This window comes from Anopheles maculipalpis, chromosome X (assembly GCF_943734695.1).
Source record: "Anopheles maculipalpis chromosome X, idAnoMacuDA_375_x, whole genome shotgun sequence".
Classification (NCBI taxonomy): Eukaryota; Metazoa; Arthropoda; class Insecta; order Diptera; family Culicidae; genus Anopheles; species Anopheles maculipalpis.
In genome coordinates, this window is record NC_064870.1 from 14792353 (window position 1) to 14798469 (window position 6117).

General features: G+C 47.4%; 1 protein-coding gene across 3 annotated transcripts in view; it reads right to left on the reverse strand.

The window, feature by feature from the left end:
- Positions 1-6117, reverse strand: part of LOC126568065 (palmitoyltransferase ZDHHC8) — a 347611-nt gene that overhangs the window by 158750 nt on the left and 182744 nt on the right. The gene's annotated exons all lie outside the window — the stretch shown is intronic.

A 6117-nucleotide genomic window follows, 5' to 3' on the forward strand; every position in this document is an offset into this window, starting at 1 on the left:
AACAAGTCCAGCGTGCGGTGTGTGCTACGATCGTGCGGTAAACGATCGATCGCTTGCCCATTGCTCCTCCTTGGCGAAAGGCTCGAAGGCTCGCCGAACAGCGTACCGACGAGCGCACCGAACCCGAACGGGCGAGGGTTTCCACAGTACCCAAACCCAAACACGGGCGGGAAATCCTCCCGCTTTTTGGATTTTAGAAGAACGAATCAAGTCTCTCGGTCTCACCCGCGCGCGTGTGTGTGTGTGTGTTTAATTTCAGTGGGTTCAATGTGTGTGTATGTGTGTGGGATGAGAAGAAGCAGCGAGTTGGGCAACCGAAGAGAAAACAGTATCAGCTGTGCGCCGTAGCGCAAACCAAGGGGGCCAACGGCTAGCTGCTAGTAGTACTACCTGCCCGGCCCAGCCAAGCAGAGTGGTACCGGAACAGAAAGGGGTCGGGTGATTCGGGGTATTCGGAGGTGGAAATGAAGCGAGATTTTATGGCGCAGGCACGCCAGTCGGTAGCCGTTCCCGGGCCCAACAGTCGCAAACAATACTCATTAAGACCGAGGGGGTTTTTAGTTTAATGCAGCTAGTCGTCGATTTCGGAAGTTGGCAGCGCAACCTCCGGTAGTCAAGCCGTATGCCGTGCGTGCGTGCCAGGAATATAGGCACATAGACGCACGTACACACCGTGCTACCGTTTTTCGCTGATCAAACAAGATCGAACAAAAACCGAAACCCCAACAATCAGCATCTTTGCAGATTTTCTGCTTCACATAAAGGATGTGAAGAACGATCGGTGCTGTTGAAAATAAAAACGAAAGAAAAAAAAAACATTGTGAAGTGATTTCCGTGTGTTTGTGTCGATTTTTGTCCATTTTTTTTTTTTTGAGTAAATTATGCACTTAAAGCAATAGTGAAACGTCAAACGGCAGTGAACTACTGCTGGGTGGTTTATACGGGAAGATCGAGCGATCGCGTAGCCGCCTGCAGCGTTCGTGGAAAATGTCTTGCCGCGTGCACGAAAACCAATACCACAGTGCGAATTTTTACGGTACGTCGGTCACTGGATTGAAAATTCCCCTTTGTTTACTCAATTGAAGCAACAGCAAAGGCTCTTAACGTCTTTGTGGCAAAGAAGAAAAGTAAAGCAAAAAAATAAATCCCAAACAGCGGTGACGATTGCCGCTTTGACAGATCAGTGAGCGAATCAAAACAAACACAAAGTCAAAAAAAAGGATATAAAACGATCGGTGCTCGTAACGGTGGGCCAATTTCAACTGCAATACTAAGGTGAGCAGCAGTCCCCAAACTAGGAAAAGGAAGTTAATGTGTGTCTCGTGTTTGTGTGCTTGAGCAAATATTTATTTTTTAAAAATATTTTTAACAGATTTTTTTTTAATTTAAATTCTGCATTCGTGTAACAAATCAAAACAGGCAGAAGCGGGCCATTTCGTCGGCTCCAGAATAACCGATACACTAGCAGTGAAGTGAGCAACAAAATCAAAAATGTTGAAAAAGGGACATGCTTTCTAATTGTATGTTTGTAGTGTTTGCTTTTTTGTGTGGTCTGTTTTGTCGTTCTTTTTGGTGGTAAAAGTTGTACGGTGCATCTCAACACGTTCAGCTCCGTAGCGAGCCCGCCTACATCATCCCAATCAACCTGCAGCGCCTATCAAATCATATTAGATCAAACATATTCGTCCGGGCTGGCTGGCCGCTTCAAAACCACACGACCCGCACCGACCCGTGTGAACTGAGCAACTGAGAGAAAAATCCCGATCGGGTCAAACGAAAAAAAAAACGGCAGCTCTCGGTGTGGCTAATTTGTTCGAGCCGCGCGTAGCCAACGGTAACACGTTATCGTGTGGTTTTCAATAGAACAACAGCAGCAGCATCAGCAGCAGCAGCAACAACAAAAAAAAGCTCCAGAGAAAGCCAGGAGAGCAACAACAACAAAAAAAAACAATCAAACAAACAGAAAGGAAGGAAAATGCATCGACCCCAAAACGCATCATCGCGGTGCATCGCGGTCGCGGTTGCTTTCTTTCTTCATTTTGTGTGCAGCCAAACCAAACAACGTGAAACAAAAAAACGTTCCTCTCCCCCCCCCCCTCCACCCTCCCGCACACGCACACCAGGTAGGCTCCGGCGGGTGATCAATTTTTACCCCAACCGCGACCGCCCGGCACAAAAACGCGCGTTGTGTGTGAGCGATTTTTTGCGATTTTTCTTCATTTTTCTCCTTTTTTCATCCGTGCTGTTGATAAACATATGGTGTTGGAGCGATTGCGTTTTGTTTTTCTTTCCTATGGGTAAAATGAAATGAGTGAAAAAAAAACATGCAAAAAAACGCAAATTTGTGACAGGTAAAACAGGGTTTAGATTGCAGTTTTGGTGGTTGCGCTCTCGCGCGCGCCTTTTTAATTAACTTCAAACACATTTGCGCCTAAATTGCTGCAACTGGCTGACCGTGGTGTTTGCAAGTTGGTGGCAGGCGCTGCTGGCCAGCAGCCGTTGGATCGCGATGCGATAGTGCAGAACAGAAGGCACGCGAATTTCATATCCCCCCCTTACTATACTCCGCCCCCCTCGTCTTCCTACCCACCTCTTCCACCCTACTCACTCCTTTTTCGGAAGAGGAAAAAAAAAACGCAAAAACGGCCACCGTTAACTGGGAAGCTCGGTTGGTTTTGCTTAGCCAGGCCAGTTGTTTATATCTTTCCCTGCACGGAAAATAAGCGCCCGCGTCGTGTGCTGGTCCGTCGATGGGCAGTCAGCCGTGTGTTTGCGCTCGTGTACACTGCCATCGATACACTCAATTCTATGGCGCTGTGCCTTGCGCGAGCGACGGTTGCCACGGAATAATGGGATAAAATGGTTTATTTATGTTTTCCACGCCACCATCCAGCAGCAGAAGGAGAAGGAGGGAAGGAGGGGGGGGGGAGGAGGAACGGGATGAAACGAATGAGGAGATTTTTTGGCGTGTTTACATCTCGCTCCACGCGCAACGCATGGCCATTGCACAAGACCTCACACGACGGGTGCTTGCCTGCGAAGCCAATTGAAAGAATCTTTCGCTCGGAAAATGACACTTTTCTTACACATTTCTTACCTCCCGAGCTCGACAGATTACTACTACTGTGAGGGTGTGAAGTGTTTTTCTTTTTTTGTACGTTGACGAGGTGTCGGATGGCTGGATCTCGGGCCGGAGCACGGAGAATGAACGCGCGCGCGAAAAATTCCACATTTCATAGCGAAAAACAGAACAATTCCGTCGAACAGGAGGTTAATTAATACATACCCTGCTAGGTGGAAGAAGGAATGGGGGAATGTGTGTGTGTGTGTGTGTGCAATTTCACATGTGTGTGCGTGCGTGCGTGTGTGTGGCGACCACCCACAAACACATGCCACTGCGATTGTAGTCGCGCGGCACGGCGCTTATAACCCCTTTTTATCCCTTTTTTTTTGTATCCCCCGTGGCAAGATATGTGATGAAGAGGGGGGGGGGGGGGTTAGTGAGAAGAGTGTAGAGAGAAGGCAGGGAAGGAGTGTGCTCCTCTTCCTTCGGGACGCGGAGGCGCAACATTCCGTGGCATGGCTACTGGTTGGGGCCCTTTTTGTAGCGCCATGGACCGGTTGCATCCAGAATATCGCGCCGCGTCTAAGGGAGACGAGGGGAGAATAACGGAAAAGGGGGGGGGGGCGATATTTTCACCCACCCCTCCTCTCGCACCCGCTGACTACCCTGGTAAACAATCTGGTCAACGAGTGGTGCGCAAGTTGAGTTTATTTTAAAATTTATCACTCTCTTCGACCGAAACGGTTGGCCGTCGCAGCCGTCGCCGAACACACACTAGAGTCCACGTTCGAGCGTTTAATGCCCTTTCTAGCCGTTGGGCCCCTAACAGCTAGCTGATAGGCTCTAGCTACCTACCTTGACGCCCGGGAGCGTCGTGATGTGTGTGTGTTTATTTTTGGTGAGAAGTTCTGATTGCCGCAAAAGGCACAGCACACGAATGCTACGGACTGGCTGAAAATTTGACGTGCCAGTACCAGATTTCGGTTAATTCTTATTATCTCTGTGGTAGGTTAATGTGCAATTACGCGGAGATTGACTGGTCGGGGAGAAGAATTCCAGAGATAACCTAATTTTTTAGTCCATCAATCTAGACGAGAGTACCTCAATGTGTGTGCATGTGTTCCAGGTGTATTGACAAGCAAGCAAAGTCTTCGTTTTTTGGAATATATCTGTCGAGCCTTTCCACGGGTACGATCTAGTGTCAGAGCATGGGAAAGATGGCTGCGTAGTGCTAAGAAATTGAAGCAAAATATAGAATAAATAGATGCTTCGAGCGTCAACTACGTTAGGGCTTTATGAAGACTTACAGCCTTTAGAGTCCAGCATTGAGAAGGCCTTCGTCAATTTCAAGAATTCTTAAAAGTAACGACTTCTAAGGTCATGTCGGCCATCGAAATGGCTTACTAGACTGCCGATATCACGTAGTTGGTTAGTCAGTCCTCACTACGGGGGGGATTTGAACCCCGGTCCCGCCGTATAAAGACCGGCGCCGTTGTCGCCTGCACCACCGGACCCTAATTAGAAAAAAGTGATTAAAGACGATTAAAGATCGTCTCACGGTCGCTTACATAATAGCATCCACGTGTTGGAATTGGAAAAAGATTGTGATCTTCGTGGAGTGAGAATTCCTTATTCATAAATTAATATTCGAGTATAACGGCTTTCCGCCGTATTGTCAGTCAGTGTGTATGTGTTGTCCAGTGAATTTTTGAAGTACGTGGTAGAATCTTAGGTATCTTCTGAAAAATCTACCTATATAGACGAGTATTTGCAAAGTGACAGGACAGTCCAATAGTTAGATACTATTGTCCTTCAGTATATCTGGTTTGTCTGATGTTGTTGAAGTCTTCTTGAATATTCTAGTCAGTATTTCGATCTCAGGATACGAGGAGAATTATCTTAACGGCATCAACTTCAATTCGAAACTGCATATTTTAAGATATCAGAATCCAAGTGATCCAAGGAATCTTCAAATTAAGTGCATCACAAATGTGTGCCCTGCTGCATCCATCAGCGTCCTTTCAGATAGATATACATGTGCATTATGCTAGGTGTCAAAGGTAATGCTGTGGTTCCAATACGGTCTACTATGCTTCTTTCATTGTGGGCCTGTAATACATCCCCAGTAGTGCATGTTAGAAGGAAGTGGTTTTACACTTCCACAGCAAGCTGGCAGGACATCCGGCAGGACAAAATGCTAAGCGGACATCCTCTCGGACAACCGATACACACACACACACCCACACGTAGGCTAAGTGACATTAAAACGTCGGGGCTTATGTCTGCCCCATACAGGAAACTGTACGGAAAACACACAATCGTGGTTTCGGTCTCGGACAGGATTTCCCACATGAGCCGAAAAACCGCAGATCCATCCAGGCGAGTGTTTTCTGTGTCGCCATGCAGCGCGAGCGCTTTTTTGTTTTCGCGTCCTTCCGTGCATGTTTCGCACCGTGGTACATCAGGAAACTTTGCTTGACTCTATTTTCGCTCAAGCTCACACACACACACACACACACTGTCCCTTTCTCTCTCTCTCTCTTTCTTTCTCTCTCTCTCTCTTTCTCTGTGACGCTTCATCTTTCGCAGGTTGCAACTCGAGTGTGCTTTTAGTCACTAAATGGACTGGCCGAAAAAGGGGCTAACGCAGCGACCGAGTGAAGCGTGGACCGATGGTTAAGGATGTGTGGTTGTGAGGACATACACGCGCGTGTATATGTCGTGTGTGTGTGTGTGTGTGTGTATTTTAACGCGAGCTCAAGCCGCGAACAGATCGAAAATACCAATCAAGTGTCCTGGAGTGTGGCCTGAAGTGTTGTGTCCAGTTGGGTTATGAAGCAATTCCCTTCATTTCCATTTATTTCCGTGTTCCAAGCTCACGTGACTCTCGGTCCTCTGGTCCGAGTCTTCCGATCGGTGTCATTTTGAATGTACCATCGTGCGGAAACGCTGAAACCTGAACGATTGAAGGACCTAATTTCACCAGGACTCCTGCACGAACCTGATTACTATGACGCGAATACAGTATGCAGTATTGCTTTAAATGTAGTGAT